The 16,002-nt window shown below is 40.3% G+C and overlaps 1 pseudogene; it reads right to left on the bottom strand.

The window, feature by feature from the left end:
- Window positions 1–5,765: 5,765 nt before the first annotated feature.
- On the bottom strand, window positions 5,766–13,875 carry LOC140226288 (steroid 17-alpha-hydroxylase/17,20 lyase-like; annotated as a pseudogene).
- Window positions 13,876–16,002: the final 2,127 nt, after the last annotated feature.

Here is a 16,002-nt window from a genome sequence, read left to right as displayed (position 1 = left end):
TCACTTTTTTCAATGCCGTATTTACTTGTTGAACAAGAACATCGATATCGTTATGGGCAAGAAAAACACTGGTATCATCAGCAAAGTGTATAAAAGAAAGTAGCTCTGAAACAGAGGAAAAATCATTGATATAAATTATGAATAACAACGGCCCTACAAGACTTCCCTGTGGAACGCCACACTTAACATCTCTTATAACTGAATGATTATCCTTAATTGAAACAAACTGTTTTCTGTTAGCTAAATAACTCTTGAACCAATCCAAGGCCTTCCCACGTATTCCATAGTACGATAACTTATGGAGCCAATGTTATGATTAATTGTATCGAAGGCCTTGGAGAAGTCCAAGAATATACTAATTAAATGAGAATGGTTGTCGGTTGCATTAACAACTTTATCAATGAAATAAAGAACTGCGTGGATGGTACTGTGTCTCTCTCGAAAACCAAACTGGCAATTTGTGAATATTTTGTGCACATTAAAAAAAAATAATAATTCTGGTGCATTTTTTTCTAAAACTTTCGACAATAAAGATAATAAAGAGATTGGACGATAATTGCTGACATCCAGATTATTACCTTTCTTAAATATTATAATTACTTTAGCCAATTTCATTTTATCAGGAAAAATACCATTAGAAATTGACAGATTAAAAATGTGGGCCAAGGGATCTGCAACTGAGGATATGACACCTTTAAGGATACAATTATCTATATCATCATAACCGGAACTTCGTTTGTTTGTTAAAGAGGATACAATGTCGATAATCTCATATCTATTTGTTGGAGTTTAAAAAAAAAACGAATTTGGGTTATTCTGGCCTAAAAATTCAGTGAAATTCTGTTTTGTAGCCGGAATGCCATGAGCAAGCGTTTCACCTATTCTTGAAAAACAAGAATTAAAAATATTTGCAATATCAACTGGATCATCAATTATTTCATCATCCCACTTTATTTCACCAATCTCTTACTAGTTAGTTACAATCTCTCGCTCGACAGCGTAACGAAATTGCACCCGCCAGTATGTAATTTTCCCCTCAATGGAACACCCTGTACAGGTCGGTCTCGTGAGCCTCTTTTACGTACTGTCGGTCTCGTGAGCCTTAATTGTGTAGTGTCTGTCTCGTGGGCTTTCTTTGCTTAGTGTCGGTCTCGTGAGCCTTTTGTGCCTAGTGTCGAACTCATGGGCTGTATGACTCGTGAGCCGTATAACTCATGGGCTGTATGAATCATGGACCTATTTTTGATGTCGGTCTCGTGAACCGTATGACTCGTGGGTGTCGGTCTCGTGGAATGACCCCTGTTTATTAATATGGTATAAGTTTTGAAGAATTCTGTATGCGCCAATTGTGTGCAGAGAAAGAATACGGACGCTGGCCAGGCCAAAGAGATAATATAGGTCAGCTCACCTGTTACCTCCTTGGCTATAGGCAAGCTACGGTGACATGAGAAAAATTTGATATCTCGAAGCAGCCATTGTCATCTTTATCACATTTACATCGTCGAATATCTAAGTTTAAACAACTCAAATGACTCAATTTTTAGATGACTCCACCTTGTCACGTTATAGACGTGATCAATCAAAGCAATTCAGTTTATTTCCATTTTTTTTCTTCCATAAAGCATAACATACGAGAATTACAAAATTATCTTTCAATAGTACATATTAGTTGACTGCATGCAAGAGAAAATTAAAAATCATAAAGGCAATGAAAGCATGATACATAAACAAACCAAATTTGCTGCATCATATATGAACTGTAAAGTATTTAAAAAATGAGATGTTTAACTAAAGAGTATTATTTGTCGACTGTGGGCAATTCATACAATCAATGCCAAACTTTGACTTTGTACGAAAGTCAAATATATATTAAGTAATTCAAAACAGGGCAAACATTACAGGACAGACAAGACAGGAAGCAAGCAAACAAATAAACAAACACCAAAGAACATCAACATTGCATGACTGTAATTTGTTTTGGATGGTTTAGAAACACTACTCCATTACCACTGAAAGAAAAAAAAATGTTTCACCTTGCTAAAAGAATACAGTGGGCGAATATTTCGTTTTTATTTCGTCATCCACAGAATTATAAATGACAAAAGTACTTTCAAGGGATGGTACAGTTTCACTCTGTCGCCCTTGAATGCCTTGGTCCAGCCACTAGGCACCATCAAGACTGGTTTGATGAAAACGACGCAGAAATTCAGGAGCTCTTAGATACTAAACACAACCTTCTACGTCTACATCAGAATGATCCCTCCAGCATGGCAAAGAAAGCTGCATTCACCAAGGCCCGCAGCAAGGTCCAAGCAAAACTACGCCACATGAAAGACTCTTGGCTTAGTGCTAAGGCCGATGAGATCCAAAGCTTTGCCGACAGAAACGACATGAAGAACTTCTATGATGCCCTGAAAGCAGTCTATGGGCCAAAACCGTCCGGATCATCCCCAATTCTCAGTGCTGGTGGTTCTACGCTGCTCACAGAGAAGAAGCTGATTCTAGATAGATGGGCTGAACACTTCAACAGCGTACTAAATCGACCAGCCCAGATCAACAATGAAGCCATCAATCGCCTCCCCCAGGTGCCCATAAATCACAAGCTTGATGTGCCCCCTTCAAAGAAGGAAATCGACACAGCCATCACACAGCTGTCTAGTGGGAAAGCCCCAGGCTCTGATTCCATCCCTGCTGAAGTGTACAAAAAGGGTGGCCCAATCACCCTCATTAAGCTCACCAAGCTGTACCAATCCATGTGGAGCAAAGAACAGTTACCACAAGAATTCAGAGATGCTACAGTTGTTCACATCTACAAACGGAAAGGAAATCGCCAGGCTTGTGACAACCATCGAGGCATCTCCCTCCTGTCTATAGCAGGCAAGATCCTGGCCCGAGTCCTCCTCAATCGCTTACTGGAACATCTGGAGCAGGGTCATCTCCCTGAAAGTCAATGCGGCTTCCGTGCAGGTCGAGGTACCACTGACATGATTTTTGCTGCCCGCCAGCTTCAGGAGAAGTGCATTGAGCAGCATCGTGACTTATACACAACCTTTGTCGATCTGACCAAGGCCTTCGACACGGTTAGTCGTGAGGGACTCTGGAAAATTATGGGAAAGTTTGGCTGCCCCCCGAAGTTCATCACAATTGTCCGCCAGTTTCACGATGGGATGACTGCCAAAGTTCTTGACAATGGTGAACTCTCCAATGCCTTTCCAGTGACAAATGGAGTCAAGCAGGGCTGTGTCCTGGCCCCGACACTATTCAGCATGACGTTCTCGGCAATGCTCTCAGACGCCTTCAAAGACTGCGAACCTGGCATCAACATTAGGTACAGGTCGGATGGAAAGCTCTTTAATCTTAGGCGCTTGAAGGCCATCACGAAGGTGAAGGAGACCGTCATCAGAGACTTCTTGTTTGCTGACGACTGCGCACTCAATGCCAATGGTGAGGACGAGATGCAGTTGCAGATGGACAGATTCTCCTCAGCCTGTGACAACTTCGGCCTCACCATCAGCACCAAGAAGACTGAAGTGATGTTCCAACCAGCCCCAGGGAGCCAGTACCACAAACCACAAATCCAGGTGAACGGACAGACCCTCCAGGCAGCAAAGACCTTCACCTATCTGGGCAGTACCCTCTCCAACTGTGTCACAATTGATGCTGAGATCAACAACAGGATTTCTAAAGCCAGCAGTGCTTTTGGGAGACTCAGAAAAAATGTTTGGGAGAGGAGAGGGATCAGCCTTTCAACAAAGCTGAAAGTCTACTGTGCAGTTGTTCTCACCACGCTTCTCTATGGCTGCGAAACTTGGACTTTGTACCGGAGACATGAGAGGCAAATCAACCACTTCCATATGCGATGCCTCCGCAACCTCCTTCGCATCCGCTGGGAGGATAAAGTTCCGGACACAGAGGTACTGAAGCGGGCAGGCATCCCCAGCATCATTACCAAAATCCGCAAGGCCCAGGTGAGATGGGCAGGCCACGTCACCCGCATGTCTGACGACCGCATCCCGAAAAAGCTTTTCTATGGGGAACTCGCTGATGGGAATAAGCGTAAGGTGGGAGGACAAAAGAAGCGCTTCAAAGACAACCTGAAGTTCTACCTAAAAGACTTCTCCATCAACACTGAGTCCTGGGAGACACTTGCCGCAGATCGCCCTTCCTGGCGCCACGCTATTGCTATAGGGGCCCGTAGAGCAGAGGAGCAGCGCGTCAAGCAGGCAGAGCACAAACGCCAGATGCGAAAAGCAAGAGCAGCCAACCCCAGCAGTGTAGCCCCTACCCACTTCTGCCCTACCTGTGGGAGAGGCTTTCTTGCCCAGATTGGCCTCATCAGCCACCTCCGAACCCATCGAGCCAATTGATGTCATTGGTCATCCTCGAGAACGAGGGACGAACACACACACACACAGTTTCGGTTAAATGGGGTCTCTGATTTCAAACGTTTATCGATGGTGACCTTTTTTTTTTTTTTTTAGATAATGAGAAACCTCTTATGAAATGATATGAAAGAACATATAGTTCTAGAGGAATTCAACGTTTATTTGGTGAAAATTGGTTTTGAAATGTCCAAAACAAAGCGATCCTAATAAAAGATGGAACCCATCTTTCATTCCGATCGATTGGTTCTATTTGTTTTTTGATATCTCAGCCATTTCAATACTGATTGTCATCAAATAAATTATGAATTCCTCTAGAATTGTATGCTCTTAAACATTTTGTACAGTGGTTTCTATAGTATCTTGCAAAAGTTAAAGGCTGAATCCTCATTTCAACCAAAACTATACTATCTCGTACTGTTCAAATTTTGACATCAGATCTCAGGAATTAGATTCTGTTCTTGAGCCTGTGTGTCATATTTTGCCACTACCATGACTATAAAACAGATCATTTTGATTGTTATACAATGTAACCAACAAAGCTACGAGTTTCACTGTAATATTACAAGTGCTGGAGGTTTCTATTACTCTTATAACGTTCATAATCATATGGACGATTGATGACGTTTAATATGGTGAATGTGCTTATGCTCGTATCTACACTAGGCATGCTGGAATAAAATTGTCGCCAATCTCTACTACCTCTGAATTTCTGTAGATATTACATGTATTAAACGCGTATTGTGCTCAATATCATTCCTGCAGCACTTGGTAAAATCACTTTATTTTTTTTTTTCATACAACAGAAACTCATAAGATTCATGTAAACAACTTACTACCGATGACAACGTACTGATATACTTTGATAATATTGACGAGAAAATTATATTTTACAGCATGCGTTGAACACCTACCAAATTGTCATGTGATGTTAATCATGTTTGCTACATACTTAGTAAGTAACGACAATGAATTTGAATGAAAATCAAGATTATACATAAGTACGCTAGCGGTCCTTTGAAAGTGTCCGTAATACGGCAAACTGGAATACAAAGCTATGCCACCATGCCATAAAGACAACTTGTCATCTTCTCTTCTCTCTAATTCATCATCCTCTACTTACTCTTGCCACCATAATTCTCCCTTCCTTTTTCAATGTCTTCCCTATCCAGTACCTTCCTCAGTATTTCCACTCTGATGGATATCAGATTGCAACTTATAATGCATTGGTTCTATACTATGAACTTTTTATTGTTAGCGTTGTATGCGACTATCGTTATCTTTTTTTTATTTATTTATTTATTTTTTTTTTTTTGGTCATCGAGACCGCTTTTTGGGACCCGCGCGCATGAAGTTTAATGATAACGCTATTACGCACACATGATGTTTAACGCCATTCGAATCTTTGAAAGTGACAAGCAAAGACACAAAAAGAAAAATCAATCGTGTTCATGGCTACATTTTTCAATGTGCTCAAAATCAATCTGTTTTTCTCAAGACAAGTGACATTATGATGTTTATTTCCTCCTCTCGCTGATCACGATTTCGTATGGTGTCAGCAGACGCCCGGCGGCCGTCTTCGGGATGAGGCTGATAAGGCTCTCACTCTCCTTGCCCGGTACCTTGGAGAAGGTGTAGTTCTGGAGGAACCAGGAGAAGATGAGGAAGAGGTCGGCCTTAGCAACCGCCTCTCCGAGACAGCTACGGCGACCCGCTCCGAAGGGCATGAAGCTGGGAGGGTGCTGGCGGACTGTGCCGGCCTCGTCTAAGAAATGCTCTGGTAGCGAGTAGAAGAACACACTAGAATATTCGTTGTCCAGAAAATAATGACAGTTTTACTTTTTGATCAGACTAAATGAATGTTTCAATACATAATATTCAGTCAGCATATTCCTACGAATCCTAAAGTAGACCCTATCCATGAGTTGGGCCAAGTGACGCAGTGCCATAACGTGACAAGAGATGGCATCAGTTTATACGTGACGAGCCATGACACGGCCAGACTTTCTCCACTATCCCCGGGGGCTATTCCTTTATTTCATGCTATTCTCTCATGTATATAGTAATTCTAGACTCGTAGGACATCTCGGTACGACTGGGCGCACCTTATCTATTGGTATAATACTGTATTGGAGCATCGTCTCTACTGATATAATATTCTGTATTGGCGATAATGAGAAACATCAATCCTGTGCGAGCATATTATCGGTTGTTGTTGGATTTCTCCCCTAATTTCCGCGCAGTTATGCTAAAAAATGTCCTGAATGGTACGTTTTATGAGGTCATCACATAAAAGTCTTTACATAAATCTCAGAATGGCCAAGTCCCTCATGTAGCTATAAGAGACTTCCAAAAATAAGTTAAATCCATTTCATGAACTTTCGTTATAAGTGTGCCTTGTGAGCAAAAGTTTTGTCACAAGACTTCCATGTCAAGGACCCCAAGTTTTTAAAAGGATTGCCTACCTGGCTTGAAGGAGTCTGGGTCATCCCATTCCTGGGGGTCAAAGTGCATCGAATGAAGGTTGATGACTACCGCCGCTCCTTTAGGGATGATGTAGTCACCTATTTCAAGTAATCAATGGAAATACATTACTGTCCTTAGGTCGATAAAGTCGTAACCTCGACTATTTAAAGAATAAAATTGAACAATTACGAAGTTTCACTTTCATAGGACACGACCGTTACATCCCGTGACGAAATTCCGAAATTTAAATGATTCCATTTCAGAGATGTCACGGATGTTATGGAAGTACATTACGCCATACATTATACTCAATCCACAAAACAATCGCATTTGATCATTGGTTTTGCCGCTGAGAAGATTTATTCAATTGCGTGACTGACGTAACAACTAATGTGCATTTGACGTGCCAATCAATCGATACTCACGTATCTTGGTATCGCACATGGTCGAATGTGGTAGAGCGATAGGACCGATCGTGCTGTACCGCATCACCTCGTACAAAGTGGCCTCGGTGTACGGCAGGGTCCCGCGGTCCTCGATGGTTGGCACTCGATCACGGCCGACCAAGGAGTCGATCTCCGCCTGGGCCTTCTTCTGAATCTCGGGGTTCTCGGACATCAAGGCAAATGCCCAGTTCAGTGTGTCGATGGTAGTTTGTGTTCCAGCTGGTAGCATAAGACAGAGAGACAGAGGGAGACTTAAATGTCTTGCTCCCCCCCCCCAAAAAAAAAAGCTTTTTGGTTTTGTTTGAGTTGCGCATAAAAAGTGAACAGCCTCAAGGTTGGAAATCGTTCTTAGTTAGCTTTCCTGAACTGTTGTCTTTTGACAATGGGACGTATAAAACCCTACTAGGTGTTTGTATTTCCAGGACAGAATTTTGAAGAATATGCTAATCTTTCAGTGGCGGGTACCAATCCATAAAGAATAAACGAGATAGAAAATAAGTGAGTGTGAATATATCAAATGTTGGTGTCATATCCAAAGATCAGAGGAAAAGCTGTAATTGCCATAATGACAAAGACAAGTAAAACTGGAAACCTCTGCAGGTAAGCACTCGTCTTATCACCCATAACATGTACTAATTAGTGTCAGGCACTAGTTATCAAAGATTGCACGGACAATATAAAAACAAGTAATGAATGGTGATTGACATCATATAGTCACCTATTCTGATATATGCAAAGGGTCTTATAGATACTGTTAAAAAAAACTGAAAAAACCCTGCAACATATACATTACGGAAGACTAATATGTATAATGACTTTCATTTCGGTATGGAATGCGAATGTCGTCAAACAGATCTCATCAGATATTGATAATTTTCTGTACAGAGCACACTTAGGTATTCAAGGATATTTGCATATTCAAAGTACTGTCATATAACACAAAACATATTTCCATGAGTGAATAGAGGTCAGATATGTTGGTAATTTTTCATACGATTTAAAGAAATGGAAAAGTAAATACTTTGAAAGCGATAACAAAATCGAACAACATCATTTAGAGATATGTCGAGTATGCTTACCGCCAAAGATGTCCGATATAGTCTGTAGAATGTGGTCATCGGTCAGTTTGTCCACGTTCTCCCCTTCTCGCTTTGCGTCTTCTTGGGCCTTCAGCAGCATGCTGTAGAAATCACTGATGTTGTCTGGAAACAGATACCGATGGAATGAATCTTACTTATTCATCACGTAAATTTGTAATTAATGTTACCCAGAAACTCCCACCTCCTTTCGAGTGAAGTTTTGTCACGTTCTGCCACGCTTTGTCAAGACTCCCACAACAAACAAGGGTGTTTGGTTGCCGTCTCTTTCAATGTTCAGTGTTCGAAGTCGTGGGATACAATGATTGCTTTTGCATGAATACAGGCCGAGTGTTCTTCTATACTGAGTGCACAACCTTAATCCAAAGCTGCCCGGTGTCCACGTGATTATCTATAGAAACATTGACAAAACGTGTCAGATCCTGATCACATGTGAAGAACTTGTGGAATCCCATCAGGATATGATGGGCACAGTACGTGAGGGAACTTACTGGCATCCGTGATAGAGAGCGGGCTTCAGGGGTCCAGCATCCCCTTTCCCCCCACAGCCTGTCACAGATACCGTGACAGATCGTGGAGAGTCAGAGCAAGACCTAGCAAACTTGAATACGAAGAAAAAAATGGCAAACCCCCATCCCGCATCGCTATACCTTGCGGACAAACTGGACTGCACGGTATGACCAAAGAAGTACTATGTGTCGACCTCCTTGGTATGTAGAGCCTACCTCGATGGTATAACAAAAAATAGGGGACTGTGTTCAATGTCGTACGCTCGTTGTTTTTGTGTGATAATAACAATCGCCTGTATGAACATAGCTTACCAGGGTCGTAGGTTTTCTGTCTGTGTTGCGCCAGTTCGGATTTAATGAACTTCTGCATCTTAGCGGTGATATCTTTGATCATACGGGGCCCGCTGGTAGGGACGTACTTGGCCCAGGAGAAGAAGTCGGCGGCAAGCCCGAGACCAAATTTGGAATTGGCCTCGTCATTCAACTGCATCCATTCCTTCACATTGGGATCATGAAGAGCGTAGCTGAAGATTGAAAGAACGAAAAATATTCAATTTAATTATTGAAACATCAAAATATTATGCGGTAAATTGGTTCACATCCCGACGACGTTTAGATACGGATGGGCAGGGGTATAGGGATTTAAATCTTGCGCGAATAGGATGTATTTCCCCTCTTAAATGGACATATCTCCAGAAATATTCAGGAGCAAGGGGGGTTAACGTCCAGATAACAAAGTAGAAGAATCTTATCTTGTTTATCCCTCAAGACTCATCTCTTCAAATTGAAAAACTAGCCAATGTGTAAGAATGTATGTTTACACATTTGGAGACAATTATTTCCTGGAACTATTTCTTTTTATTTTAACTGTCATATCACAAGCTGTGCACCCATGAAATTTAAGCTGAATTATGTATTTATTTTGGAGCAAGCGCCATGAGCGCCTGACTTGGCGGATACCGGCGCTATACAAGACTTCATTATTATTATTATTATTATTATCCTTTGTTTGTCCCTATGTGCGTCCCTTTTTATCGAACATGAAATTTACTCAACTGTGTATTCACTGTGGATATGCATTGCAAGAAAAAAAAAGACATCGAATCATAATATCCATACTTATCAAATTTCATTGATTTGTGTCAACACACACATCATTGGTGTGTGTTTATGTGCTCATTTTGTATGTTTTCCTGACATCACCCGGTGCTTATGCCATGTGTAATAGTTACCTCTTTCAAAAGCACAACTGTGAGAGGACATTGTACATGATCAGAGTAAGGAGGAGTCGAGGGTCGATCGGCTTCCCGTCATTCTCGGCTAGCTCCTTCTCCACCTTCGGGTACACGCTGGAGATCAGCTTTTGCAGGGGCTTGCCGGTCGCAAAGTGCCTTCATAATAGAACAGGAAAAAAAAATGAACAAAGTTGTGACAGAAAGCAATAATGGTTTGAGGACTTAACAATCATGAAAATGGTAGAACTGCTTCTACTTTTGAAGTGAAAACTCATATAATAGCAAATGTAGCAAATGTAGGCATTTTAATTCAAATATATGCAAACACATTGTTGCTAGTAAACTAGTTAGCTAGTAAAATAATTTGGTGTCAAATACACGTTAACACATGGAAAGTGACCACTTAGTCTCAGATGTGTGCTCACTCATACATATATCTACATAGATAATTTTCATTTTCATTTTCACAAAGAAGTTAGTCGAAAGTGAAGATGAGCCCATGCCAAATCATTTCGCTCAAAACGTTTTCGTCATAAATCTACGCCATTTTCACTAGCACGTAGGGGAGTTATGTTTGGTTGTGTATTCATAGCTTCAGATATATACTCGTAGGAATATTTTTTTGGTGTTTAAGGTTTTTTTGTTTTTGTTTTTGTTTTTGTTTTTTTTTTTGGTTTTTGGGTTTTTTTTTTTTTTTGTAGGTTCACCTCAAAATGCTTTTCAGCCTGGACAGAGTACTATAGTAAACGGTCAATCGTCCTACATACCTGAGTGCCGTGTGTCCTAGTTTCCGATGAAGCTTCCACGTGTCAGAGTAAGTACTGAAGACAATGTCCTTAAATCCATCAGTAAAGAGCTCAGCTGCCATGAAACGTAAACACACACAAAAACAAACACACAGAAAACGTATGTTATCATTGAAGAAAAGGAAATTAAAACGGAAGGCTCATCATAACCCATGTGGTTTTCATTCTTCATCTATATCACTGCATTTGATGTAATCCGAGTTGTAGCTCCTGTTCAGTTCAGTTTAGTTGTATTTTCAGCAAACACTAATATACCTAAATGTCATGAGTGTGTATATTGGTAGATATAATTATGATGTACTGTATGGTTGCTCAAATGTGTGTGTATATATGTATATACAGATTGACCAGATTAGCGAAGAAGTTTCTATTTGTAAAGCTGCTATTACATGCATGTGAAAGGAAAGAACTCACCCAATCCAGAATGTTCTAGGAAGTGCCTACATATTTGGCTAAGCAATGCAATACAAAATACTGTATAAAGTACATGTTTACTAGTAGCCTAGTGTTTTGTGGTACAGTGTGCAGCTATTTTTAGATATGATGTCATGCACATAACTAGACAGTGAGTCAGGGTGCTCGGAATGATCTTGAAATCACAAGTAGGTAGTCCTAGGCTTGAGATAATTTCAGAACATTCAAGAAAGGGGTGAATGGACCTATAAGCTACAGAAATTTAGTAGGCAGTACCCAAAACCCTTGCTCTGAGAGTTACATGTACGTCACTTCTGGCTCTGAAGAGACTCGTTACAGTCAGTCCTATGTTACCTGCTGATCTGCTATATTCTGTGGAGATAGGGCCTGAGAGACATTGAGCCTGGGAGACATATTGCCTTCGGAGAATTGATTCGCCTACATTGGTGACGGAATCCATTCTCACGTCCATGGACATTGCTACATCGAAGCGTTGACGCCCATGATTCTTATAGCAGAATATCATTTTCTGGAAGATCATTCACATATTGCATGGAAACGGTTGTCCGGATTACACACGTACCGCTGTGGATTTATATACTATATCTACCACTTGTGTTTTCTCTTGTATAGTTATAGACACTCGGAAACGGTAACAAAATAATATTTATGATTATAACAGTTATTATAACACTAGTTGCCCAAAAAATGACAAAATAGGGACTACGATCAAATTAATAATGATTTCTTTCTTTCTTTTTTTTTGTTCAAAAGTCTTTACATAAACAAAATTCAATAATCATTCCCGTCTTCAGAGTTTGATAGAGCACATACTCATTTATCTCTATCACAAGTAGTACACATTTTAGGACATTAATAGGCTTTCCAGTTTGACAAGATATATTAGGTGTAATCTAATTTGGCAGTTCGGTATACATGCGATCAGCAGACCTACTATAAGCTCCTGACATTTTTAGGATTTTTCAGCAAACAGCAACAATTTCTTACCTGAGTAGAAATCGGGGCGTCCGGCGAACTCCACACCTTGCTTTAGCATAGCCTCCTTTATCAGGTCTTTTCGATTTAAGACCACCATCCATCGCTGTCCAATCTTGAGGCCAAAGATGTCACCGTACTTCTTGGCCAATTTACCGAACACTACCTCTGGGCTGTCAGTCATGTCTTAGAAACAGGAGAGATGGAAAAAACTAAGATGTTATGAACCCAGTGAATAATGCACATTCAATGGTGCTCGGCAAAATAATCACTGATCAGTCAAAAACAGACAGACAAACAAACAAAACAAAACAAAACAAAAACAAGCCTTCACGAGCAGTTTTCTTAAACTGCCTTTATTATTTATTATTATAGATATGCAGATTGTTATAGCGTAAAAAATATATAGTTAATTTTGCTTATTATTACTTGATGATTATTTTATTACCGCCTATATATAATATTGATATGTGTGTCTTGTCTATGTAACTATGTACGCCACTTGATCCATGAACATTATCAGTTTTATGGATAATCAATAAATAAAGCAAATCGAATTAAATGAATAAACATACATGTACTAATACAAACAGAATTCCGAATAAGGCTATAGAATGCAAGTACCGTAATAGAAAGAAAAGCAAACGGAGAGAAGAAAAATAGCGCACCTGGGGCAAAAATCTATCTTTCAATATAGGGACAGAGCGCGGAAGCTTGGGTTTATCAAATAGACTAAAATCAATCACACCGAATGGCATAGGAGAGATATAGGCGAGTTTGTTTCATAAATTTTGCATGAGTTTGTTTCAGTGAGGTTAGTCACAACCTCACAATCTCACAGTATGCCACTTTGATGAGGTTATGGTATTATGATCTCATAAGTCTCTATTAACCTGCAGTGAGAAAATTTCGCTAGGCCTATAACATTATTTTCTTGATTTCGATGAAATGAAAATGAACCAAACTGAATTTACACGCTCGCGCGCGCCCGCACACACACACACACACACACACACACACACACATACACAAAAACACACAAACAAATTAATCGTAGTCTTAATTTGGCATTGATAATTTTATGACGCAAGGGATATTGTACAGTCTAAACTTGACCCCAAAAAACGTGCTGGGGTGTGAAAACCAACGGATGGGCCGTGAGTTGAATGATGCTTTCGCTCTTCTGAAAATGTACACATTGGTGCAAGAAAAGTGAATTTTTCTAATCCGACAATTTTCCTACTGTATGTGGAAATTGGGAATGAAGCAATCACCATGATCACTCACCCTTTTTGATAATATTCAGTACAGTCAACTGAACGTGAATTGACTGTACAAGCAAATTTACTCACCAAATATGCTACCCACAATAGGAAGACCCCTTGGTCCAGGCGGGAACTTGCTTGGTCGGCTGACACTCCATATTGTCATGGAGACCAGAAGGACTCCAAGAGTAGCAATGACGGTCAACCCATTGACCTGTCCGAGACTGGACTCCGTCAGCGTTCCTAGGAAGTCGATCATGGTGGTGATTGCAGCTGATCTACTTCACTCTGATCTGATCTGTGTAGTATTCAGTCGATGTAGAATCAATTTGTATGCGAGATGTTATATCAGTACAAGGCACTCAAGCATCGTTGTGTAAACATCTGGACTGGTATGAATGAATAATTATCATTTACGATTAGCCAAAATCAGGGAGTAAAGGATACAAATTATGTGTCAGCTAAGAAAGACAATAAATTATAACGTAAGGCCAACGGTTTGCAAGCCGCTTTAGTCAAGTATCATAGAATAATATTCTATCATAATCGGACTGACCTGACACAATTTGAGAGAGAGCTCTTCAACGCTCTCGGGCAGTTGTTGGGTGCGAATTTCTTTCGATTTTAATAATTTTTTCACGATGAAGAAACAGCTCTGTGGTGTGAGTGTAGAACTGTTGTTACACCGCCATCCTGTAATGGAAATATGAGTAATGCTCGCAACAGATATCGCAATTGTGACTTTGTGTACCAATTCATTCTTTATCAGCCAGCCTGCAGCTTCACGGGCTCTGGTCGGGCTATGCCGAGCGGTGTTGACAAAAAAAAAAAAAAAAAAAAAAAAAGTGGATCAAAGTCCACATCGAACATTGTGTCAAACTGGGCGAGACATTTCTCGACACGCATTGTCACGTGATGTCTCGTCATAATAAGATTAGGATTAACTTATGTATGCATTCATATACATATGTGTATACGTATGTGTTTGTGTGTGTTCATGTGTGTATGGGTGTCTGCGTGTTTGCATGTGTTACATATTAGTGATTATCAGTTGGCGCTAATTCAGAAGTATGGAAGATGATATTACGAATCGGTGCTGTAAAACTCCGTGCAATATAAAAGAAAATAACCAAATTATTTGCACATTGTGGCTGAAAGTAAATAGAAAATGTATATAATAAGCCCGTTTATTGCTCCTCACCTGATCATTGTCAGTCTAGAAATAAACATACAAATCCTGCAGATACGGCCTGGAGAGAAAAAAAAAACTGCCTACAATGATCATCTCAGTGGATCTAGTGCTCACCTGAGCATCGCAAGTTTCCCTTTTACGCATTCATTCAGACTATTAATAGAAAACTTGGAGGTGATTCGACCGGGGCCTCGTTGGCATGCTGTCCTTTCAAATAGTCTTGTACAGCGACAATAATTAATACCCGCCTAGTTTGTGGAAAATTTGTTCACGCATTTTCAAAAAAAAAAAAAGACAAAAAATTAAGACTGGGCCCGTCATACCTAGATATGCATTACAAACTTGAAAGTATATACACTCTGTAGACGTTTATTATAACATTATTTTTCACCTCTTGATCCGCGTATGCATCTTAAAATGGAGGTGGACCGGAGGAGAAAATGAGCTTTTGTTTTCATAGAATTCAAATTTAACAATATGGTGGTCACTTTGTATTCCAACGCGAGAGAGCTTTGCATATTATTTTAGAGTGTGTCAGCGATCTGGTTTACGCTTTGGCGGAATGTTTACAATTCCTTTTAAGTTTAAGTAAGCAAGCAAACTGGGGTGTAATCATGGAATCTGGCATCTCTTGATCCGCACGTGCGTCTTCACTGCGTCCCTATTAAGCTTTAACCTATCGGAGCAGGTGAGACAGAAGAGGGAGGGTGTGTCCCTCTTCTCACACCTATCGTATGAGGGAGCTTTATACATTTTCAATATTAACAATCATCCATCTAAAAGACTTCTGGCGGAATGTTATTTAGAAATTTTCATTCAAGTTTTTCTTTGAAGTTTTGAGTAGGTTTGCTGATACAAACATAATCAAAATGCTAGAAGAATGAATTGAAAATACTCAGCTTTAAAATCAAGGGAGCGGTCCCCCATAGAGATCCCAGGAAAATTCCAAAGGGATTCTCCCATCCCCGATCACCACCTATACAGGATGTATGAGCTTGGGCGAGACACAACGTACTGATTGTTCAATATTATACATTAAAACGTGTGTGCGGAGATGGGGTAAGAACGTCAGCAAGGTCGCGTGTACTATCATTATTATTTATTGAAAAGATGAATCTTTAAGATCACTCGACGCACCCACGCACCCCCTTACTGGCCTGTGATACTATGTCGCCTTACAACTTTCGTAATTGT

Source organism: Diadema setosum, chromosome 3 (genome assembly GCF_964275005.1).
Source record: "Diadema setosum chromosome 3, eeDiaSeto1, whole genome shotgun sequence".
In the NCBI taxonomy this organism is placed as follows: domain Eukaryota; kingdom Metazoa; phylum Echinodermata; class Echinoidea; order Diadematoida; family Diadematidae; genus Diadema; species Diadema setosum.
The sequence above is the reverse complement of the archived record's forward strand: the minus strand, read 5'-3'. Positions and strand labels throughout refer to the sequence as shown.